Here is a 25,641-nt window from a genome sequence, read left to right as displayed (position 1 = left end):
GCCACGTCCTCCATCTATATTTTAAACTGACCATTCTCTGAGGCTTCCGATGGGTGAGAGGAGGAAAGGTAACGATTTCAAGCCGTGGTGTCCACACTCCCCCGCGCAGACACCTGTTCTTTGGCTCCTGAGAGCACCCCTGGCGAACCCACGTGGCATCTGCAGAGGTGAGGCTCCTGCTGTCCACGCGTCAGAGAACTGTCCCTGCACCAGCCCCTGGGCAGCCCCTCGCACCTGGGACTGGGCTGAGAGCAACTAGAAGCACTGTCAGCACAAACTTCACTACCAGGAGTCTTCTGAGACACAATGGTTTCTCCCTTTGTTAAACACAGTCTGTAATTTATAAAAATTGCCTCTGTTTAAAAGCCCCAAATGCTTATATGCCTAATTCATTATTGCTTCTTCTGATTTATTTTAGAAATCATCAGAAGTGCTCACTATGTTTATATAGAAAGAGGTTCATTTCACAATTGATCATAATAAAGAAAACTTGTACATAGTCTAGTGCCCGGCTGCAACATTGTAATAAAATGCAGAGTGTGAAATATTATGTGACTATATTTAGCACTTATTCAACTTCATAAATATCTTAAATGCTTCATAAAAATATGATGTAGAACTTTTTGTTTTGTATGTATGGTAATGATTAGGTGATTAATCAAGGAAATGGCCGGATAATTTAGAAAATAATGTATTTGCGATTATATTAACTCTCACTAAAAGGCCATGTTTCTTCTCCTCCCTTCTTCTGAGGCAATTCTCTTTCATCGGCCCTTCGGTGCTAATTATCATGCTGGGAAGTGCTCTCAGCTGCTGCCAGGAGTTAGGGAAGCCCAGGCCGAGGTTCTGTTCTGTATGGGCCCCTGCCTCCATGCTGCGCCCACAAACAGCTGCACAGAGGAGGGGCGATGTTGGTAGGAGTGCTTTCTCACTGTCCCCTGAGAGGTTCTGAGGACCGAGTCCCACTCTGCCCCATACCCCGCTCTGCTCAGCACCCGAAGAGATCCCAGGCCACAGGCATGTTCCACGTCCTGCCACGTGGCTCCACTGAGCACCTGGGACAGAAGGTGCCTTCATCCTTCCCACCCACAACTGTCTTTCCAGCTCTCTCACCTGGGGTCACCCACTAGGTGATTCTCCAACCCCATCCTGACCCCGGTCCACTGCCCCCACTCCTGTTTTACTATCCCGCGTCCTCCCGGAGGCACCAACCTGGCACCCCGTAGGGCATTGGAGGCCCAAGCAGGGCCCTTTTTCGGAGCCAGCCAAGCATCTCCAGCCAGCTCGCCCCGGCCTCCTCCCAGGGGCTGCCAGCCACGCATCTCCAGCCAGCTCACCCCGGCCTCCTCCCAGGGGCTGCCAGCCACGCAGAAGACTAACGACACCGAGTGTCCATGAGTTGGGGCTGCGGCTGGGGCTCTCACACATCAGTGGTGGGAATGTAAGGTGGTGTCTCCCCTTCGGGAAATGATCCGGTAGCTTCTCACAAAACAAAGGCACAGCTGCCCTGCGACCTGTCAGTGCTGCCCCCACAGTGCACCGGGGAGGGGGACAGCCTGTCCACACAGGGCTGTGGAGCAGGGGGCCCGGCACTTCATCCCTGGCCTTCCCGTCGCCCAAGTGTCCATCAACAGGAGGACAGAGGAACAGGTTGGAGCTCATCCACCCGACGGGAGAAGGACAGCGGATACACGCCGCATAGCTGCACCGCATGGGGGTTGTGTTAAACACTGTTAGTTGCCGATTGCTGCATAACGCGTAACCCCAAAACTTAGTGGCTTAAAGCAACACCACACAGTTATCTCACAGTTTCTGTGGGACAGGAATTCCAAACGGGCCTAACGTGTTGGCTCCAGTTCCATGTCCCTCAGGAGGCTGCAGGCCAGATGTTGGCCAGATACCTGAAGTCCGGATGAGCCCGAGGACTGGCTGCGAGGTATTCTTCATGGAAACTTCTCCCTGGGGCTCTTCATTCATTTTGAAACTGGCTACGAGGGCAGCCCTCTCCTGTGGGAGGGACTTCAAGGGCTGTCATTTTAAGATGACCAGGAGGTGGGGTCATTGGTGTCCACCATGGAGACCGGCCACAAGTACATACTACGCGTTTCCAAGTTTTGGAGCTCAAGATCAGGCAAAACTCACCCGTGGGATAGAGTTCCCAACAGTGGCCCCTACTCTTGAGGGTGGTGTTTGCTGAGGGGAGAGGGGTGCTGGGGGGAGAGGGGGTGTGGAGAGAGGTTACAGTGTTTGGCCAGGCTCAAGCCTCGGACTAATGAGAGGGCACAGTCCTCTCATTGCCACATGCAAGTCCCAGCTTGGAGGGCAGAGCCCTCCCAGCACAATTATAGCCAACAGCTATAGTTGTAAGCTTGAACAGGTGGTCCCACGTGCCTGAGTGACGTGGGCTTGATAGAGTTCAGGTGCATGTAATTGAGTAAGATCGAAACCCACGAGAATGTTGTAAACATCTTGACCGTGCCCTTACTTTGCCTCGTGGAATCTGGCTATAAAATAAAGACACGGCTTATAGTCCGTGGCGCTGTCGCTAGCTCTCCATCAGAGAGGACAGCGTCCCACCGAGAACCCAGCTTTCATTCTCTTGTCTGTCTTTTCTCAATCCTTCACCGCCCCCTCTCAGGCTCCCCGAACCTGGCTGAGCTGGCGCGGCATATAAGGCGCCCTGGGGCTGAGTGTGCCATGGCCGTGCCGGCTCGCCACAGGGTGGGATATTCGCTCTGTGTCTTGACTGGGTGGAGATTGTGCACATCCACACACGGGTGAAAATTAGTCGAATGCTTACGACCTGTGCCTTGACTGCCTGTAAGTCAATTACACTTTGATTAAGACAAAAATTAAAGCGCACAGTGTGGTAAACACTGTGACATTGTGACAAGGCTACGTGAAGGGCCCCGTGGACAGCCCGCCTGGAGGAGCAGAGGCCCTGAGTCAGGCAGCCTGGGAGGAAGGCAAGGCTTCGGCCATGGGGAGAGCAAGGAAGGTTTGTCCGAGTCTGTGCAGAGACTAGACCCCAGGCTATGAGCTCAGTGACCCTCCTGGCGGATGGCACTCACGGAGACCACCTGGGAAGGCCTGAGAGGACCTACAGGGAGAGAGGCCAGCCAGCCCCCAGCTGCTCCACGTGCCCAGCCCCAGGCTTCCAGCTCAGCCGACACCTAATCCCAACCACCGAGACCCTGAGAGAGACCCACCAGGACCTTCCAGAATTCCAGACCCACACCCATCAGGAGTGCGGTGACATGGCTGTGAAAAGCCACCAGGTTTGGGAAGTTCCCTGAAGCTGGACCCCCGTCCTCTGAGGCCCCTCTACCAGACACCCGGGCCCCAGGTATGTTCACGGCGCTTTTGCTGTGAGAAAAACCGTTTGACCGCTCTGAGACCAGTTTAAATGCGCTGGGACACCTGTGAGTGCTCAGGATGAGCTGAGCGTGTCTGCGCCCGTCAGAAAGTCGGTTGCAACATCGGAACTGCTGTCATCACAGATAACATTCTCGTCTGAGAAATGAGAGGCCCCGAGGAACAAACGGAGGCGTCTGCAGCGATAAACCTTGATTACAGGAGAGGGAGCCAGCGGCTTCCACCTGCTTCCCCATGCCTCCTTCACCGTTTCCACCCCAGAGTCAATGTGCCCTAAGAGCAGCCCTGGTCTTGGGTGTGTGTCAGGACTCTGAGGGGCAGACAGCAGGCTGGGCTCTGAGCTCACACAGAGGACGGGGTCCCGGGGTGCGAGTGAGGATGCAACCAGTCGCTGCGAGGAGCAGGGAGCACGGGGCTGGGGGGGAGGGGGGACGGGGCTCTCGGTCTGAAACAGAGGGGTCCGAGGCCTGGGCCAACACCCAACACCCAAATTTCACTTTGTAGGTCTGCGGACCCCAGCATGTCCTTCCCACTTGTCCTTGTGTAACTGGCATTGAAGAACTGCCCTGCTGGCTAGTGAGCAGGACCCGGGGCCTGCCTGGCCTGGAGGGAGTGGCCTGGAGTGAATACCCTCCTGAGGGCTGGGCAGGCTCCCCATGGGGTGAGTGTCTGTGTGTCATGAGGCCCCTGGAACAAATCGCCACACACAGCAGCAAAAATGGGTTCTCTCCCATCCTGGAGGCCGGAGTTTGACATGCAGATCCTGCTCTCAGCAGCTCCCACGGGCCTGCCCACTCCGGCTGCTGGTGCTCAAAGGCTCCTGGGCTGGTGGCCGCGTCTCCAGTCTCTGCTCCATCTTCACGTGGCTTCTCTCTGTGGCACATCTAATCTCCTGTCTCTCTCTTGTAGGGACATTGGTGATGCATTCAGGGCCAAGCAGTTAATCCAGGATCATCTCAGATCTTTAACTAATTCACATCTGCTGAATCACATTTCTCCTATTTGGAGAAAGGTCACATTCACAGGCTCCAGGGATCAGGACATGGAAACGGCACCCACCACAGGAGAGGTGTCGGTTACAGAACCGCTGTGCCAGTCCGTTCCCGGGTCTGACCAGCAGAGACCATTCTTCCCAGATCTGCAGCACAGGAACCACTGGAAGGACATTGGGGGTGTCCAGTTTCTCAGGGGCACTGGAGAGGCAGGTTCAGAATGTGGCACCAAGGCAGGAGGCCAGAAACCAGCCAAGGTCCAGACCCTAGAGCAGATTGCGTAGGGTCCTGCCTCGGCCACGGGATCCCCAGTGACCCGGTCACTCTCTGTGGAATGGACTCTGCCATGCACCTGGTGGTGGGAGAGGGACCTGAAGCCTTGCAGCCCCAGCCATGCAGGACCCTTCATGATGGGAGCCTCCAGGTCGGGTTTCCTGGCCCCAAAATATGTGGAACCCAGTTCTCAGGGAACAGGGCAGAGCACAGGTCAGGGGCAAGTCATGGGTGATGCAGCATCCCTCGGTTATAAGAAGTGAAAGCCCCAGGACATGAAGACTTGAGGGACGTCCCCCCACCACCACCACCAACCTGTGGGACCCAAGCCATGAAGCTGGAGAGCAGCTAGTGATGGAGAAGGGTCTCCATTCTGCTGATCGCTGACCCACAGGAATCTAAACAATGGGATCTGGACAGGTGGGTCCAGGAACTCTGCCAGGAAGTGCATCTGCTGCCCTGGTGCCGTGAAGGCAGGAAGGGGGTGAGAGGCAAGAAAGCCAAAGTGGCCCAGGTGAGGCCGCACGCCCCTGGGTCCAGGTGAGGCCACGCGCCCCTGGGACCGGGGGAGGCCGCGCGCCCCCGGGTCCGGGTGAGGCCGCGCACACCTGGGTCTGGGTGAGGCCGCGCTCCCCTGAGTCTGGGTGAGGCCGCGCCCCTGGGTCCGGGCAAGACCAAACCAGAGGGAGTCGGACCTGCATTACCACCATTTGTCCACCATCCAGAACAGAAAAGTCAGTGCTGACATGTACACATAAGGAACTGGTGGACATTGAAATTGGGTCTCAAAAGAACTGTTGGTCCAGAAAGAAACTCACTACAGACTGATTCATTTGCCTGTCAGCATAACTATTATTGCTCGTCTCACATTCGGTTCTTATAAGTATATTTCTAGTAACACATGATCTCACTCATCTAGGGGAAATGATGAACAACATAGACTGATGAACAAGAACAGACCCAGAAACAAGGAGGCATCGATCGGACTGTCGGGCCTCAGAGGTAGGGGAGGGGAGGGTGGGGGGAGGGGGGAGAGATCAACCAAAGGACTTCTGTGCATGCATACAAGCCTAACCAGCGGTTAAGGACAATAGGGGGGTGGGGGCATCCGTGGGGAGGGGTGTGGGATGGGAATGGGGGGATGAGGACAAATATGTGACACCTTAATCAATAAAGAAATTTAAAAAAAAAAAAGAAAGCCAAAGTGACAAATGTGCCCCCTGCAAATGCTGAGGTTCTGCCCCAGGCCACCCCAGAGACAAAAGAAAACCATGGACAGAAATAGCTAGTCTTCCAAAATGAGTTCTCATCTGTAGTCTCTACATCATATATTTTTAGTGTTTGCATTTATTTTATTATGATTTCTTAAAATGCATGGCCTTTCCTCTTGGTGTCTCTGGGCCTTGCATGCAGAGTGAACCCCCTGGTTGAGGATGGCAGAGCCACAAATGTAGGGGTCAGTTTCTGCCTGACTACAAGCCACCACAGCAGCCATGCCAGGACCAACAACCTGGATTTTGTTTTTAAAGGAAGGCCCTGCTCTTTGGGTTTCTGTCCACTGCAACTGAAGCAAATTCTTCCTGCTATGGACTCTCCCTCGTTATGGGTGGGTAGAAGTGTACATTTGTTTAGCTACTTTGAATTAATTTTTAAATTGTAGATACTGGTCCCTCCAATCCTCAGGCAGCCTCCCCATTTTCCCTCTATTATCCTTGAAATATCCCATGTTGAACCATCACTGAAAATAACCATTCTGGGAGATCGCTGGATGGCATGGAACTTGCATGAGTGATGGTCAGGGTTGTCCAGGTGGCTGCTGCAGAGGTGCTGGGCATCCATCAATGCCCACTGGCCGTGGTCACTCCTGAGACAGCGTCCGGAAGGTTTCTGGAGATGCTTAGCTCCTCCTGAACATTGGAAACAGTGGGCACTGTCATTGTTTTGCGGGAAAACAATGACTCCACGAGGGTGTGCATTTACAACACATCCATCCAGGATATTAATAGGGTGCTCTCACTCCCCCTCAACTCCTCCTCCAACCAGCAGCTGGTGAGGGATGCCTCCTCGGACACCTGTTCCCTGGACCACATGGCAGGTGGCAGCTTGCTCGACTGGGGCCACACCTGGGTTACAACTTGGAACTGAAATGATCTGTCCAGCTGGATGGCCTGCAGTCCAGACATCTTCTGCTACATGAGTTCCTCAAGGGCCCTAAGTCACCACGACCCTGCCTGCCTCCTTGCAGTGGTGTGACCCTCAATGAATGTGTTTCGTTCCATTAAGAAAACACAGCCAGGGTCGCTGGTTTGCGTAGTTCAGTGTAAACCATCGGCTGACTGACTGACACCACACTTTCCCATAACAGCTGTCGTGGGACAGTGTAGATGCTGCCAGGTTCATCTTTGGGCTCTGGGCTAGCCTCCTCCTACCCCTGACAGGCCTAGGTCTGCCCAGTATTCTCCACACGCAGAGTCGCAAATTGGGCAACTGTGAGAAGAATGGCAGTAAGGGCAGGAGGGTTGTATCTAGCACAGGTGTTATTTTGTGGAAAACTCAAGGGTTTATGGGAAGCTTGGTGGTGTTTACAGATCAAGGACATAGAAGGTGAGGGTGATGTTGACCTCCTCTCAAGAGGTGAGCCCCTCAGAGACGTTTTCAGGAAGGAAGCCGGGACTCGATGGCTTAGTAAATGTTAGCACAGCTGGACTCGGAGATGGACAAGGAGGCCTGATGTGGACAGGTCCTGCCAACGTCAGCCTGCCCCGGTTGGGAGAGGCACCTGCCACAGGGACACTCCCCAGCATCGCTCACACCCTCTCTGCTCCAGGGCACCGCCCATGGGGACAACACCAGCCTTCCCTCCCTGCCTGGCCCAGCAGAGGACAGGACCACTGTCTACACTGCAGGCACCGAGTCCTGCTCTCTCTGTGATGTCAGGCCTGCCAAGAACCCAAGGCACTGCCCCGCCCCCACCATGTGTCATCAAAACCACTAGAAATTGTTCAGAAAGGCAAATACTGGGCAAGCCTGCTTTCCATGCACCACAGAGGACGCCTGCCATCCAGACATGGTTAGATACGTAAAGAGCAGCCTTCAATGAAAAAAAAGAAACGTTAAAACTAAGGAATCATTACTACGAGGTTGGATAACCCTTGTTTTAATAGGAAAGTCAGCTTCCAAATTAATGTCTCACAATTGAGAATCTTTCTATACTGAGGTGTCCTGGAGTGACGTGCACCTGCAGCAGGCTCAGCATGGGCCGGTGGGGACTGAGTTTATCATCAACCACACCACCTCCCCAGTGCATGCCAGGGCTAAGTTACACGGGACTCAGGGTGCTGCCTTCAGCGTGAGCAGTGGACAAACCTGTGTTACCAGTCGCCTTGGGAAACATGGTTAAAATTCATCACAGCATTGGGGTGGGGGAACCCAACTCATCACGACACAGAGGAGGAAGCTGAGGGGCTGAGCGCCCAGTCTTGATCCAGGGCACGCAGTGACCAGACCCAGGCCGGCCTCCTGACCCCACTTGCCCCACACCCACAGCATGCGTGGCTGGGTCTGCAGAATCTCTGTTGGGCACACAGACCCTGGTCACCTGCCTCCAAAATCTCTCGCCCTTTACCTGACTCTTATTGATAAGTTCAAAACACAACCCCACCTGCTTCCTGGACATCCACTGAAGTGTGTGTGAATGTAAACATGCCTGAAAGCCAACCTGAGCAACACCTTAGGCATTTGGGGTTCAGGGCATGCCCCCTCCTGTGGCACAGTGAGCCCTCAGCCCACGTGGGAGGGGGTGTCCTCTGGGATGGTGCCCTCTCTCCCTGCCGTGGCACTCAGAGCCCAGCCACCCACACACCGTTTTTTTCAGCACTGCCCTCTCTACATGTCCAGGAGCCGTCTCATCAGGAGTCAGGGACGGGAGCAAAGGCGGCGATACGTAGAGATGTGGGGGAGTCATTACCACAGCCCTCCGCACGCCGTGTCCCTGGGGACAAGCTCTCTGGGCCAGAGGCATGAGAGTCTAAAGCAACACCCTGAGGAGAGGAATGGGGGTCTGTTGGGGTGGAGCACCATGGGGCGCTTCCTGTTCCCGCAGGCCGGCTGAGCGGATGCCCAGAGGGACAGAGCTCTCCGCTCCTGCTCCGGGGCTGACTTCCAGCTGGTATGTCAGCCCCGTTTCTCCCGCTCTGGGTCTGGGCCAGGCGTGGCTTTGAGGGCTGTGCAGGGAAGTGTGAAGCTGGGCACTGTGCCCTCTTCCCTCTTTCTGCTGCCTGGTTTCTGAGAATGGCCCACAGCTTCCCGACACTGGGAGTTAGCACTACCACTTAACAAGAATGGGGGTGCATTTGTTTGAACAACAAGCCAGCTTTATATATATATATATATATATACATGGGTTGTTGGGTTTTGTTTTTTTTTTGTATTTTACTGATTTCAGAGAGGGAGGGAGAGGGAGAAAGAGGTAGAAACATCAATGACAAGAGAGAATCATTGATCGGCTGCCTCCTGCACGCCCCCCACTGGAGATTGAGCCCACAACCTGGGCATGTGCCCTGACCGGGAATGGAACTGTGACCTCCTGGTTCAGAGGCAGATGCTAAGCCACTGAGCCATGCCAGCCGGGCTGAACAACAAGCCAACTTTAAAAAGTCGCACCATAGCTGGCAAGACCCCTGCATTTACACCTCGAATACCGAGTGCCTCCTTGACATCGTGGGCAGCGCAGCCTCTCTGGCTATGTTGGCCCAACTCCCGGGCCCACCAGAGCTCCCTGGACAGGCTTTCCCCTCGGGCACCAGATGTCAGGGGGATCAGCCCCCCTTCCTTCCAGGGAGCCAAACGACTCAGGTTTCAAAGCCCGTGGATGGGGACTGACCACAGCAGCCTCACCAGTGCCTGTCTCCTTCCCGGTTCTGGCCGTGTGGTGCCCTCTCACCGACACAGGCAGTGCTGACTTGAGCCAATGCCCACTCCCCAAAAACTAAAAACTAAAAATGGGCTCCGTGTGCTGAGTGTCCAGTGACCGTCTGACGTTGCCTGAGAAATTCACGGGTCGGGTTTCCTCTGGGTTCACCCACTGAGCCAGGATGGGCGCCACGGCCTCTCCCACCTGATGGGCTGGCAGACGGAAGAGCTGTCCGGGCGCCCATCTGGGATTCCGGCCCCCGCAGTGTGGCCGGCCAGACCCTTTCTATTCAAAGTCGTGAATGAACAGAGGCTTTTTGTTGCCCTGAGATTTCCAGGGCTGAGTGATCTCGCTCCGTAGACCGAGGAGGCCTGGCCAGGGTCCAGTGGGACACAGAGGGACCTGTGTGTCGTGTTGGGTCAACAGCACAGCACAGCACAGCCGCGGCGGGAAAGTGGGGCAGCCGTTCATAAAACTCTGACTGGTGTGAGTGAGGCGTGCTTTTTCCAACGTAGCCAAGATGCCGGGTTGTGCTGAAAACTCCATGCCAGCCGTGGTTACGGCATTTGGATTGAAAATAAAAACGGCAGAATCAGAAGCTAGGGTAAATTCCTTTTTCTCACTCTCCTTCAACAAAGCCGAATGAATGGAGATCAAACCCTGCCCTCCAAAAACACACTTGGCTGAGAACCGCCTGTGCCAAGCGTCGGCCAGAAACAATTGTTCTGCTGACAGCAGAAGCCCATGAAAGGCGGTCTAGCAAGTGCTGACGCCACCAGGCACACAGCCGGGCAAACGAGGCGCGGCCCTCTCTCACTCCATCTGAAAGCGAAAGGGCCTGGCTGCTGAGCCGCAGGCCAGAGCAGAGTCCTGTGAAAGCTGCTAGCAGTAAGAGAACTTACTATTCAGACAGCAGTGCTACTCTCAAACATAGAGTAAAACAGAAAAACTGAGGTTAAAGTAAAAAAATATAAACACCATAGCTTCATTATCAAGTTAAGTTAAATTTACACTCATAATTGAAGAAACAGCTGACATGTTCCTTAGCCTCACGCCCACTCCTCCTTCTGGCTCCCACCCCAGGCTGCTTTCCTAAGCAGACCCTCAGCCACCCTGGCCCCGCTGGACATCGTCCCCTCACACTGCCCCTTCTGCGGCCGACTTTGTGCCCACTCTCAGCCACGCTGCTTCGGTGTTCCAAATGGGGTTTCAGCACCTGCCATCTCACTTGTGGAAACCTACTCTGTCTTGTGGAGAGATCCGAGTGACGGTTCACAGTGCTGCTTCAGAATGCCCTTCGCCCTCTGTGCCTCTCGTCTCTGGTCTCGTGATTACCCCAGTGCTTCTTGAAAACCCCGTTCCGCCGCGGCGCTGAGGCTGTGCCGGGAGACGACAGATCCTGGTGGCCGCTTGCAGTGCCTGGTGACTTGACCCTGCTCAGTGCTCTACCCAGGACCTTGCAGACTGGACTTGTCGCTTCCCTCCTGGAGGGCATTGCCAGTCTCTCAGTTCCAAATCAAGATTCTTCTCATGCGTGAGACTCCTCTGGGACAGGCTCCAAGGAGTGTAATTCCTAGATCACAAGGCATGTGTGTGTTGTTTATTGGATATTTGTGCCCTGCCTCCCCAGGGGCTCTCTCATCTCCTCTGAGCATCACTGCGGTCTCCTGACAGGTGGCCTGGCCGACCCTCTCATGCTGCCAGCTCAGGGCTGGGGAGGCGGGGGGGCGGCATCTCCTCAAGGTGGTGTTTGCATTTCCTGGGCCCTAACCCTGAAAATGTAATTGACCAGATAGTAGAACAAGCAAATACCTGCTTTACATCATGGAAATGTAAAGGTACTCGACACCTTCTGGGGGAATCCACCCATTTCCCAGTGTGGGTTTCTATACAGGGAACCCCAGTTTCACAGCCCCTGCCCGTTAGGTACAACCATGGCTGCAGAAATAGCTGTGGGGAGCACACTCGGGGCTCACGGGGCTCCTGTGTGCTTGGCCGTGCTGACTCAGAGAACCAGGCTCTGGTCTCTGCCCCTCCTGTTGGGGCCCTGCAGGAACCCTCTGTGACTCTCAGGGGGTGGGAGGGGGTCCTCTGCCCACAGTGCTTCGGAGCGACCACCGTGGGCCCCAGGGGAAGGCTGTGCTGGGCGCCTGGAAGGAGGAAATGGCCCTCACATCAGTTTATTGAAGACACTTCATAAATCACAGGAACCCTATAGCACAAAATGCAAGTCGTAAAGACTTTATGAGTTCCCCTCAAAGTATATTGTTTCATTGTGTGCAGCATTTTCCCAGGTGTTTGTTTTTTATAACAATGAAAAGACAGTTTCCTTAGATCTATTGCCTCTTGGCGTTTGAGTTCGTGTCCGTTGGCCCTTTATAGGCGAGCCGGGTCACTCTGGTCTGTAGCAGAGGCTCACCTGCCGTCCAGCCCGGCTGACTTCCTCGGGCTCAGGCCAAGCCCAGGGGCTGGACCGTTTACTGGGTTATTTTCTCCATACCTCTCTTGGACCGTGATCAAAGGAGAAACAAGATCTGGAGGCAGCCGCTCCCACAGGACTCTGGTGCGTAAGGAGCAGGATTAGGATTCAGGTTTTGAACTGGATTTCCTGCAGCGCCTGGGCGCCTTTAACTTTCCACGGAGCACAGCGTGGCTGTGACCGTCAAAGGTGTGAGTTCATGTTTTCTCATAAAATTAAACAGCACCTTTAAGACATGAAACCAACTGTGAAAACACACTCTGGCTTAGAATAATAATAACAATTTTTAAAAGACCACAGGACATCAGCCCACGTGGTTCCTGAGAGGTAAGGCGAGGACGTGGACCCACGCGTCATGAACCCCCAGCAGACCCCCAAACCGAAAAAAAAAAATAAAAGGCCACGATTTTACACCTAATGGAAGAAGGCGGAGAAGTCTGTTCATTCAGCTGGCGCAGTGAGTGAGCAATACCAGGATTTAATATTTAGGTGAGAGATAGTGGCTCATGCTTTTCATGTTGACACTGACAGCTACGTTTAAGAGCTTCCTATGGGCCAAGCTTATGCTAAGGTTCGACAGCAAATGCTATTTGCAAACCTTAGAGATGGGTTGTATCATAAACCCCTCTTTGTAGATGAGATAACCCAGACTCTGAAGTGGAAAGAACTTGTTCAACGTTCCCCTCGTGGTAAATGATGGTGCCAAGTCCTCATGCCTTTCCCCCCTCCCCCCTCCCTCCCCCGCCAACCTCAGGCAGCCCTGGGGAGGGGCCACGGGGACAGCCTTGGTTCTCTGGTCCTTTTCTGTGTGATATGTACACTTTTTTTAAAGGGGAGACATTTTATTTTATTTTAAATATATTTTATTGATTTTTTTTTTTTAAGAGAGAGAGGAAGGGAGAGGGAGAGATAGAAACATCTATGATGAGAGAGAAACATCAATCGGCTGCCTCCTGCCCTGACCAGGAATCAAATGGGCAACCTCTTGGTGCATGGGTTGACACTCAACCACTGAGCCACACCGGCCGGGCATATTACACTTTTAAATTACGTCCCTGTGCACATGGGCTAGGGACGCAGACCCAGAGAAACACGTGTATGGGATGTGGTAACAAGCTCACACTTACAATGACGAATGGAGGACACCTCGGCACAGCTGAGCCCACGTACCCATCTTGAGGGTGTAAGAAGCCATTTGTTCAAAGAGAAGGTGGTGAATTGCCCAGCACAGAATATTCCAACTTTTCCTCTGGGGACTGGAAACACTCAAACTCGGAGTTTTACTGGGATTTGCTTTCCCCCAGTGATACAGTCAGTGGCTGAAATCACACCCAGCTTTCTACAAAACCCCACCTGCAATCGGGGATCCACCTCTCCAGGAGAGCCGGCTTGTTCCCTGATCTTCATAAAAGAGTCCATCCTCGCGTTTACCCGGCCACGTCAACTCCGCCGAACTGAGAACTCGGGCTGTGCTCTTGTCCACCCAATCCCCTGTGTTCGTGAAAGGACTGCTGTCCTGGAGGGCGATGGCCAGGCCTCTGACAGACAGGGGCTCAGCGAGCACTGGCTGCAGGCTGCGCTCTGCTCCCCGCTTCTCTGCACGCACTCTGAACCTCACAAAAACCTCGGGCAGCTTCTACCTCATCCATATCACAGGTGAGGACAGAGCTTGAGGCAGAGACAAGCTGTCACCCCAAGGTCACACAGGGCCCGTGCTCTAACCCTTCTCCTTCGCCTCTCCATGTCATGAAATATAACTCTAGTGATTAAAAAAGGCCTGTGACTGGTGTCAGCTCACCCCAGCGATCGGATCATTGTTGTTACAAATGGATTTCTAGGAGAATCCTTTAATTCCAAGCACAGAGGAAAGGAGAATGGCAGAAAACAGCATTGTCTGCATAAAGTTTTACTCAGTCAGGCAGAAATGAGAGTATTTGCCATATAGGAAGGGGTTGGCACAATGGAATGGTTTGTAAATATTTATGTCGGACCTTTATGACAAACATCCTAAAGTGGTGGGGGGGGGGAGGGCGGGGAGGGCAGATCAGGGGGTTCTCAGCATCTGTTAGCGGAGACCAAGTGCTTCCACTCAGGAAGAATACCACTGCCAAAGACATTAGGTTCATTTGGGTTACCAGTGCGTGTCCTAAATGGGGATCATTCTAAAAACATGATGAAGCCCGATCTGGTTTGGCTCAGTGGATAGAACATTGGACTGTAGACTGGAAGGTCCCGGGTTTGATTCTGGTCAAGGGCACATGTTTGGGTTGTGGGCTCGATCCCCAGTAGAGGGCATGCAGGAGGCAGTTGATCAATGATACTCTCTCATCGATGCTTCTAGCTCTCCCTCCCTCTTCCTTCCTCTCTGAAATCAATAAAAATATTAAAAAGGAAAACATGATGAAGTGAAACACATGCTAAACACACTTCCAAGAGTCCAGGACTGCACCCCCAGTTACGTTCAAAAAGTCCTTCCAGAACACCAATGCTACTTACCTGTTCCTTGTTTTATGAGACACGCCCTCTTTATTGAACCTTTAAACTCAAGTGGCTTATAAAAGGCCTCCAATCCAGTAAGAGTTCCTGGCCTCATCAATTCAAGTACTGAAAATATGTACAAGGACCTCTATGACAAACATCCTGAAGTGGAGGGGCAGGTCAGGGGATTCTCGGCATCTGTTAACAGAGACCAAGTGCTTCCCACTTAGGGTGACTTTCTGTTTGCTAAAGCCAGAACTGGTACAAAGCAACCTCAACTGGCTGTGCGGGTGGGGCGTCAGTGCACATGTGAGGTGAAGAGGGCAGGTGTGTGTGCAGGGGAAGGTAGTCATGCAGGTGAGGCTGTATGTGCAGGAGTGTATGGAGGAGCAGTGTGTGCACAGGTATGTATTTGCATGTGTGGGTTCAGGTGCAGGTGTATATACAGGAGCAGGTGTGTGTGCAGGTGCATTGGGCATTCAGGTACAGGTGGGCATACAGGTGTGGCCCTCAGGGTGCTCATGACTCTCCTGCCAATCCCATCCACACCTGCTGCACCCATTCACCTCTGGGAATGAGTGAGAGGCCTTGCCAAGGAGCCAGTCAACAGCAGTCATGTCCCCAGAGAGAAAGGAGGGGGAGGGAGCAGGCTCACATACCTGGTAAGATTCTAGCTCTGGGACTTAACATGGTAAGATTCCAGCTCTGGGACTTTACAAGACAAACTTCTTATAAATGACGCTGATGATGTATGTGTCTACCTCCTCACTCACTAGTTTTCTCCTGGGCCTCTTCCCAGAACTTCTCAAATGCCGCCTCCTCCGGGGACCTTCCTGATCTTCCCAGTAGGAGTTAGTTCTCTCTTCCTAAGAGCTCCTCCACCTTCCCAGTACCTCCTTTCCCACACACTCCGAGAGGCCCAACTGTGTCAATGTCAGCGTTAACCTCCAGCTGGGAGCAGAGCCCACCTGTCACCCTAAGTCCTCCCATCCCAGCCAGAGCTTAGGACATACTAAGGGTTAGATCATGAATATCAAGATTGATGTCACTACATCCTTCTAGAATAAACTTTTTGGTTCTCCAAATGTGTTGATTCTCTTTCTCTTTATAGACAATGACTATACAACCAAAATGTCTCAGGACTTTATAGCAAAGGTGGCACCTTGATCCTGATCTCCTACCATGTTCCAGAGCTCTGCTGGGCTCCAGGCCCACTGAGGAGATGAACAAGGAGGCTCTGGAGGTGTCAGACCACCGAGGGCATGGGAGACCCTCCTGAAGGGAGCACAGGGTGGGTTTGGGGGAGTGACGTGGTGTGGGAAGGGGTAAAGGGAGCCAGGCCGAAAGATCCTGTAGAAATTGGGATGAGAAACAACCTGGGTTTGAAGAGGAAGCAGCAAATAGGCATACTCACAGGAATTTAAAAGGGCTTTCTAAATCAATTTCAATATGCAAAAATCAATACCACATTACCTCAGCTTTGCTTTTTCAGTCCAAGCATACCAGTGGTATGTATATTCATTAGGATTAAGTTCACTTGCAAGTAGGAACAGAAAAATCCAATATGATAACAACTTAAACAAGATGTTTACTTCTTCACGTTCATGAAGGTCAAAGGTAGTCATCCAGGGCTGGGAGCATCCTCCATGGGCCCAGACTCAGGCTCCTACTCTCTGGTTGTTCTGTTGGCATGACTTACATTCCCAAGGTTATCTCATAGCCCAAAATGAATGCTTTAGCTCCAGCCATTACATTCACCTTCCAGCCATCAGGCAGGGACCCTCCCCTTAAGAGCACTTCCCATTAATTCCGTCTTGTGCTTATGTTCCATTTGCTGCCAGGATATAATCACTTGACCACAGCTAGCTGTCAGAATGTAATCACATGACCAGTTGAGGCCAGAATATAATCACTGTTGGCCAGGCCAGTGCCCCTTCCTCACAGTGAATCGTACCTCCAAGAATTTTCCTTCCTGCCACAAAATGAGATCTCTGTCTTTGCAACTTTGCAAATATAATTCCCCTTTACTTCTCAAAACCAACTGGAAAGAATTACTATACGCATTTTTTTTTCATAAAAGATCACTCCTTTGAGAATAATCGTTTTCATATTTGTGCTTTTTTGACATTTTAGGAAGCAAAATTACATGCAAACATTTGTTCTGCAAACCCAACGTGTGAAGAAAGTTGTACTCAAAACACCAAAAAATTGTTTCCATGCCTCTGAATTTCAAAAATATTTTAAGTTTGCATAAAGGCCCACAGGAAAAAGATCATTTTTTTTATGTCAAGGAAAATAAAACAGATGACACAGCTGAGGGAGACCCTGTGTGGATGATGCATTTTTAAATCACGTGCGGCCCTTTAACCCTGTGTTTTCATGGCAGCTTCAGATTGCTGGCTGTGCTGTTGACGTCACTACCTCATGTTTTAAATGCTGACCTGCATGTTGAGTAAGAGTTGAAATTCACAAATAAAATATAAAATAATGTCAAGTATTTAGATTCTTATTTGATGTCAAATATTGTGTATTTGAAGAAAATGATTTTATCTGGGAATCCAAGGGTTGTAAAACTAGGGCCTCTCTCTGGAAGGACACATGCAGAAATAATGACCACGGCCAGTGGCCCCGGGGAATCCAAAACCTGAGCAAAAAGAAATGAGGCTACAGCCTTCACTGGCCCTAGCTGCAATCTTGGCACAGTCTCTTGTGCCTCAATTTTCCTGTCTATAAAATGGCCCTAGCAAAAACAGTGAGGGAGGAGGAAAAGGGGAGGGTGGACGGGGAGGGGAGCGGAGGAGGGCCACGGAAGCCCTGGAGAAGGTGTGTTCAGGGGCGAACAAGGTGTGGAGGAACCACTGGCCAAGACGGAGGAGAGTGAGCAGGAGGGAAGCGAGGTTCCTGTGGCATCTGGGAGGCTGCGGAGAGAGGCGTTGGAGCCCTGGGAGGAGCAGAGCAAGGCGAGTTCTCCAGGCAAGATGGCCTCTGCGCTTTTCAGGTGCTGGCAGGCGTCTTTTCTGGGCCCGGGACTACAGCACTGCAGTTAGATGCTCTGGATCCGCCACAGCCTGTACTGGTGGGTCACCTAACTGGGCAAAGGATGAGGCTGTACAGCCTGTCTACAGAGGGCATCGCTGTGAAGTGTCAGGACGCTACATAGAACCCTGTAATGGGGACTACATGGGTGGAGTCCTCACTCCACCAGGTGTGGGAAGGAGGAAAGGTCCTAAGAGCAACCTGGTCTCTCTGGGGCGGCCCGGGTGCCCCGCAACCCAGGCAGGGACCCTGACAAAGAGGCTGACCTCATAGGCGCCCTGCACAGCCTGTGCCCTCAGACAGGTAATATGAGCTCCAGTTGGGACAACTGGCGAAATACCGAGATACCCACATTTTCTTTCTTTTAAGGAACCATGTAATGTAAATTCCTCAGAGTATAAAAACAGTATTTTCTTTGTGTTTCTTTATTTGAGTTTCACCTTAAAACTAAGCTGAGTACACAGAAAATCACTTTCTTTGCTGTGTGCTACATAAAACCTGCCAACTGTCACTCCTACGTAATAATTTTCAACTGGCTGACATTTATCAACATGGTATTTTGACGTGTTTAAGTCCCTATTTTGGTAATATTTTCTTTCTTTTCTCCAAATTGCATCAGCGTTGAGTTGCATAAGAATGTGGAGGGGGGTATATGCACAGCACCTCAATTTTGTTTTTCCTTAGAAATGCATCACCCACATGATGTCCTGTTGCCCACACTGGCAATTGTTCCCTGAAGTGCAGAGGGACTTGGGGGAGTCACAGACAGGGCAGTCCCTGTTCCCATGGCTCACTGGGAACACTGCGCCCGGACACCCCTCCTCGGAGCCTCCGAAGATGGTGGGCAGCCAGGGACCTGAGCAGCTGAGCTTCCCACAAGGCCACCACTGAATCAAGGCCCAAGTCCTGACCCCGGTTCCTGTGAGGGTGACCTTATTTGCAGAGGTGATTAGGTTAAGACCTGGAGATGAGAGCTTTACAGCCCATGGCTGATGTCCTTATAAGAGAAGGGAGAGAGAGGCTGGAGACCCACAGACACCACCCTAAATCTATCACAGAAATTGAATTTAAGTTAAAAACTCCGCCCAGAAATAAGACTACTGCTGCACACCCAGATGGCTTCATGGGAAATTCTACCAATGTTTAAAGAAGAAATAATGCCAGTTGTGCAAAAGCTCTTCCAGAAACGTCAGGATGAGAGAATAACCCCCAGGTCATTCTAGAGGGCTGACCTTGCTCTGATACCCAAACCAGTCAAGCACTATCCCTTATGAATATAGATGCAAATATCCTTTAAAATGTTTGCGGACAGAATACAGCAATGTAACAGGGTAATACTATCACACCCAGGCAGGAAGATGGGATGCCCACTCACAACTTCTGTTCAAAAACTTCCTCAAGATTCTCACCAATAAAATCAGTCAAGAAAAAGAAATAAAAGGCATCAGATCAGAAAGGAAAACCTAAAACTGTCTTTATTTGCAGACAGCATGAGTTTCTACCTAGAAAACATAGAACCTCTGAGAAAGCTGCTAGAACTTACAAGTGAATCTACTAAGGTTTCAGGATACAAAATACATATATAATTAATCATATTTCTAATACTACCCATGAACAATGAAAAATGAACTTTTTTAAAAAGTACACGTACAGTAGCACTGAAAAATTAAATAGTGATAAATCTGACAGAAGATGTATAAGATTTGTAAACTGAAAGCTATAAAACATTGCTGAGAGAATTAAAGAAAACCTAAATAAATTGAGAGACATGCAATGTTAATCAAAAGATTCAATATTGTTACGATGTTATTTCTCTCAAAATTGATGCATGGAGTCAACATAATCCCAATCAAAATTGCAGAGACTTTTTTTGTGGAAAATCACAAACTAATTCTAAGATTCCAGTGGAAAATGAGAAGGATCCGGAATAGCTGGAACACCTTTCAAAAAGGAAAACTGAGTTTAGTTTGGAAAACTAAAGCAATACTCCCTGATTTCAAGATACATTACAAAGTGACAGCAAACAAGGTGGTGTACAACTGACATCAAAATTGATGAACAGATCAACAAGACAGAATAGACATTCCAGAAGTAGAAGCACGTGTATGTGGTCAGTTGAGTTTTGACAAAGGTGCAAAGGCAATTCAACGGAGAACAAAATAGTCTTTACAACAAATGGAGGAACAACTGTATATCCAAATGATAAAAAAACAACAACAGCCTTGTAGCTATACCTTACTCCATATAAAAATTAGCTCACTAAGCTTATAGACCTGAATGCAAAATCTAGAATTATAAAACTTCTTGAAAAAAAAAAACAGGAGAAAATATTTGTGACCTTGATTTAAGCAAGGCCTTTTAAGATATAACACTGAAAATACAACTCATTTAAAAAATGATAGATTAAAAAACAACCATGAAAGGCAGAACTAAAATAAATATCATGCTCTGTAAATTAATATTAGGCATGTGGGCACTTATCCAGAAAAATGGGGCTGGTTTAAGATTAGAATATCCACCAATTTCATTCAACATATTAACAGGATTAAGGAGAAAAACTATAGGATATATTTTTTTAAATAAAATGACAAGAATGCTCAACAAACAAGGAATGGAAGGGAATGCCCCGGCCTTATTGAAAAAACCTATGGAAAACCTACAGCCAGCATAATGACTTCACACTTTCCCCAAGGTTGTCAATGATTAGGGGTGCCCTCTCACCGCTTCTGCTCAAGTCTATAGAGGGTGTCAGTGAAATGAAAGAGGAGAAAGCCAATAAAAGGCAAAAGCTTGGAAAAATAAATTATATGCACAGGTAGCATGATTGCAAACAGAAAATTCTAAGTAATCTACAAACTGATGAGTGAATTTAGCAAGATTGCAGAATATATAGTAAACACACAGCATTCGGTTGTGCCTGTATGTGCTAGCAACTAACTTCTGGAAGTTGAAATTAAAAATTACAATTTACAGCACAAAAACATAAAATACTTAGGGACATAATTAGAGAGACATAGATAAGACCTATAAATTACCTGGTATAAGTGAAAATTATAAAACATTGCTGAGAAAATTTAAAGAAAACCTAAATAACCAAACATAGATTATTCAATAATGGGAAGCTATTTATTTTCCCAATTGATCAACAGATTCAACACAATCTTATTAAACATCCTAGCAGATGTTTTTTGGGGGATATTAACAAATTGATTATAAAATTGTATAGGAAATGTAAGGATCTAAGAGTCAAAACAATTTTGATGAAGAGGAACAAAGTTGGAGGAGTTACATTATCTAATTTCAAGACCTAATATAAAGCTTTAGTGATAGAGACGGTGTGATATGGGCATAGGTCGATATGCAGGTAAATGGAACACAATACAAAATCCAGAAACAGACCCACATAGACATGATCACTTGATTTTTGACAAAGTTGACAAAGGTAATTGTATGGGGCAAGGTATTTTCTTCAACAAATACAACTGGAGCAATTGGATATCCAGACAGAAAAAAATGTAAATCTCTGCCTCTACCAGCAATTCATGCCATACACAAACATTAACTCAAAATGGAATATAGACCTAAATGTTAAAGCTAAAACCATAAGACTTCTGAAATAAGAAAATCTTTTTTAAAAGTTTAAAATTGTTTTTTATTTATTAAAAGTATCTTAATGGCCTTGGTGTAGGTAAGTCCTTCTAAAACAGGATATCAGAAGCATGACCTATAAAAGAAAGATATTGATAAATTGGACTTCATCAAAATTTAAAACACCTGCCCTTTGGAAGATACTGTTGATGCTTAACAAAACATGCCAACACTTAGCTACTTAAAAGCACAGGACTTACTGTTTCTCATTATTCTGTGGCTTCCCTGGGAGGTTGGTCCATTGCAGGTGCTGGGGCCCCTCATTCAGCTGCATCCACCTGGGGCTGCATCCACCTGCAGCAGAGACAGCAGTGTGGGCCAGGGACAGCCACCTGGGACAGGGACAGCCACCATGGCCTCTGGTCCCCCACAGTCTGTCCTTACACAACCTCAACAATATCAACACAACCAGTAGTATTCCTCCATATGAGTTATGAACAAATAGTAAGATTCCTTTATTTTACCACTTTAAATGTATAATATATCCAGGAATTAATCTAATAAATATGGAACACTTATGTAGAAAAATTTTAAATGCTCTTAAAGAACTTAAGAAGACTTAAATAAATGGAAAAAAAAAACCATGTTGGTGAAAAAACAATGCTTAAAATTGCAAAGTATCATATATTCTGTATGGAACATGATTTTCAGAATTTCTAATGCTTTCACATCTGGGAGCCTTGCTGACTGATTGCATCTCCCAGGGCTACCTGCCTGGAGCACACCTTTCAAATGCAAACCAACCCTCTCCTCCATCAGGCACTCAAACTCCACACCAATGTCTCTGCCCTAATCACCTCAGAGCAGATACCAGACAATCAGGGGCAGCCACTACCTACATCCTGAGCCCCTCACTGAAATTATTCAAACTAGCCAAACCTAAGCCTGTTTATCCTTCCTGGCCTGTTCCCTCTTGTGGAAATCCTATATAATAAAAGCATAGTATGTAAATTGTCCCCTGGACAGGGAGTTCGTCCAGGAGTTCGACCAGTGGGTGGGACCAGCTGGGGGAAGGGAGGGAGGCCCCAGCTGGCAGCCGGCAGCCACTATGGACCCTACCAGTGCACAAAATTCGTGCACTGGGCCTCTAGTCACAAGTAAAGGATTTTGCCCATGGTTTTCCCTCGATATCTCTGCCCCCTGACCTCTTCTGGTTCTTCCCCATCTGGCCCCATGTCCCTATGTGCCTCTTGTGTGTAGGGAGCTGTGAGTAAAAGTTCTCCCTTGATGATAGTCACCCCCCTGTCTGTGTGTCTTTCCACAGCTGATTTCACCAAACTCCAGGTACCCAGCAACACATTCTTACAAAAGCAATCTACACATTTAATGCAACTTGAAACACAAAACTTCCAGTAAAAACCTTTAGTGACTGGACAAACTGATTCTATCATTTGGATGGATAACAAGTCCTATGAATTGCTGAGGCAACTCTTGAAAAGAAGTGCCAACAGAAACGCACCCTATGGTTACTAAGGCAGATTATTTCTAAGATAGAAGTAACCGCAGTGTGGGGCCAGCACAGGAATGAATAAACCGATAGAATAAAATAGAGCACCCAGAAATAGCTTTATAAATACTTCTGCTCATGTACCAAGTGGAGCCACACACGGAAGAGAGACTGATAAATGGTTGTGAGAATATTGGGTCGCCATGTAAAGAAAAAAGATCTTAGAATAAAAATAACCATGAAAAGCAGAACTAAAAATAAATATTAGAAAGAAATGAAGAAGAACATCTTCCTTTTCGGTAAATAAGGCTAAAATTCAACAATTAAACACACCACAAATCCCCAGCCCCACAGCTGCCAGCAGGCACCTGCATCCTCAGTTCATCTAGACCGTGGGAGAGTTTTCTCTCTATTACCTGCTTAAACGAGAAAAAGAGCAGGGAGCCAAAGGGACCGAGCAAGGCCAGCAGCTCCTGTGCTCCCAGCATCTGCATTCCAGAAGGTTCCTGGGGAACCATGTGGGACTTGCCTTAGTAGTTAAAGGGCCTGTCTGGTACTTTTTCCAAAACTGAGAAACGAAGTCCTAGAGATGAATGGAAGTCTATTACCCTCTTCTGAAAGAAACCGCTTACAGTATAACCCCAGATCGAAGACCAACTTCTCCTAATCAAGCTTTCAGAACCCTCTGGGACTTCTAGAACATTCCATCACAGTATTAAAATTGAAGCCTAACAGTGAACAACCAGTGCCAGCCAGCCAACCTCCCAGCCTGCACCATTCTCCCCACAACCCCACCTGCCAGCCCCCACCCTGTCACTCAGCCTCCAAGAGATAACTGACTTCCTCACACACGAGGAACCTTTGTCCACAGTGGGTAAACCCCCCTTGTTAGCTGTCTCTCCTTTCCAGCTGCAGCAGGAAGGGGTCCTACCCTGGGTCCTCTGGACTGAGATGGGGCCATCCAGGGCTCTTCAGCTGCTCCTGCATGGCCAGCTCTTTGCCGTCACCTAGAAATAGGCCTGAGAGTACCCTCCCTAAAGGAAAGGCCCTGGGTCTGCCCCCCTCCCCCACTGCTCCTCACCCTGCATTTCCATCTGCACTCCTCCCTTTTTCCCTCCCTCCTTCACCAGGCAGCTTTCCAGAAAGAGACTCCCGGAATTCCCACTCCCTGTCCACCACATGGCTCACTGTAGGGTGGTCTCCACTGCCATCTACTACAATTGGACAACCTCTAAATTCTATTCTGGCCAGTCTTCCTGAGTGGGCAACTCCTGAACCCACCCTTCTGAGCCCTCACTCCTCCACCCTGCTCTCTGGTGACCTTTGGCTCTGGTTGGCCTCCCAGGGTCCACCATCGCTCTGTTGGTTGTAAAAGAGTGGAGCACCCCCACCCCCCCTCGACCCCCCTCTCTCCTCTCCCTCTTCCTCCTCACTATGCCCAGCCTCTCAAACTGCCCCCATCAGCCTTCCCAGCTGGGCTCTCATGTCTGAGGTCAGAGCAATTACCAACCAAATTCCCAAAGATCAGCAGAGTGCTGATGGCCACAGAGGCTGGTGCCTGCCAGTGTCCACCAGCAAATAACACCCACCACATTCCCCAGGCCTTCACGTCTTCACAGCACAGAGTGCCTTTCACAGATGTGCCAACCAAGGTTCGAGGAGCGCTCACTTGCCCGGGTCAAGCGTAATGGCTCTGAAGCTGTGCTGGACCCAGCCCGGGTCTTCCCTTTCTTACTAGCGCTGCTGTGTAGGATGCCAGAACCACTGGCCTCTTTTTTGGTTCCAATTCTCTCCCTCCATCAAAACACAGAAAGGGCCCAGCATGGTGATACTTCACCGTGTTAGAGGCTTAGAGGCGAGGGTTTCAGTTGGCTATTCAGAGGGTCAAGTTACTCCCTGCCCCCCTGCCCAGGAAGGGATGAGGCTGGGGACCCTCTCAGATCACAAAGCCCCAGGGAGGTCTGACCTTCCTGCAGTCCTAGAGCAATGCAGGCAAGCTGGGCTCCTGCCCCTAATGTCAGACGCCCATGTGTGAACCAAGGGGCTGGACTGTGTCCCAGCGTCCTCCCTCACCCACCACCTGCTGCCTGCTCCTCCATCTCCTGACTGACTGGGCCACACGGAGAGGCACGCCGAGAAAGTTAGCTGTTCTCACTACAAAAGGTTTGAGGTGAGCTTTTGAAATTTATAAATTTTGAACATGGAGCTATTTCATTGTTGTCCTAGTTAATACTGTGCCATAAATTAGGGATCCCCAAATGTGTCCCCTTCACCGGGTAATTCCATGAACCAGAGTAATTAGGAAATGAGAATCATTTGATTCAAAACACTGAGTCCCAGGCAGCAAATGCATCCGCTGACCCCTTCCGGCCTGGCCCCACCGTCTTGGGTGGGCCCCTGGACTGAATGCCTCCCCCCTCCCCGCCCCCCGCGTGCCTGGATGAGGCCTGCCCTAACAGCCAGGATTGGCACAGACCGAATAAGCCAGGGAGAACCTCCTTCCCCAAAACCGCCTCCCAGTAACCCCGTCTGAGAGGGAAGAAAAGCAGGGGAAACGGGGTCTGGGAGCCCTAATGGGACAGTATACTGTGGCCTCTCACACGTGGTTGCGGCCAGGCCAGGCCCTGCTCCTCTGGGGTCTCAGGATTTGAGCAGGTGGGGCGGCCTCTCACCCAGACCGGGGCGGGGGGGGGAGAGTGAGCATGCGTGCTGGGCGGGTGCGGGCCCCCGACCCTGACCCCGCGTGGGTCAGTTCAGGAACCACGGCCGCGCCCCCGGCCATGCGTTGAGCGGCGGAAGGCGCGATGTGGCGGGCCTCGCCTCACGTGGGGCCGGACCGTCCTCCTCTTCTCTCGGGACCAGGCACGTCCCGGAGGCCCGCACGTCCCGGAGGTCCGGCCAGCGCTCCTCCGACCCGCGCAGCCCCGCCCTGCAGCCCCGCAGCCCACAGCCCCACAAAGCCTCCGGACGCTGGGAGGGGGCGGGGTCGGGCTGCCTCTCG

The 25,641-nt window shown here is 50.3% G+C and overlaps 1 long non-coding RNA gene across 3 annotated transcripts; it reads right to left on the bottom strand.

Annotated features, from left to right (window-relative positions):
• Positions 1-21,184: 21,184 nt before the first annotated feature.
• LOC114230095 (uncharacterized) lies at positions 21,185-25,507 on the bottom strand. 3 transcript variants are annotated; one of them, XR_008555875.1, is made up of 5 exons: positions 25,241-25,507; positions 23,572-23,647; positions 23,057-23,223; positions 21,394-21,487; positions 21,185-21,269 (listed from the first exon to the last, which is right to left on the bottom strand). It is a non-coding gene; the product is annotated as an uncharacterized LOC114230095 (long non-coding RNA). The 3 variants fall into 3 exon arrangements; XR_003615941.2 differs by lacking the exons at positions 23,057-23,223; positions 23,572-23,647 and having other exon boundaries at positions 25,241-25,503; XR_003615939.2 differs by lacking the exons at positions 23,572-23,647; positions 25,241-25,507 and having other exon boundaries at positions 23,057-23,306.
• Between the last annotated feature and the right edge of the window lie 134 nt (positions 25,508-25,641).

Source organism: Eptesicus fuscus, chromosome 4, assembly GCF_027574615.1.
Source record: "Eptesicus fuscus isolate TK198812 chromosome 4, DD_ASM_mEF_20220401, whole genome shotgun sequence".
Taxonomy (NCBI): Eukaryota; Metazoa; Chordata; class Mammalia; order Chiroptera; family Vespertilionidae; genus Eptesicus; species Eptesicus fuscus.
This window is presented reverse-complemented; position numbering and strand designations above follow the sequence as displayed.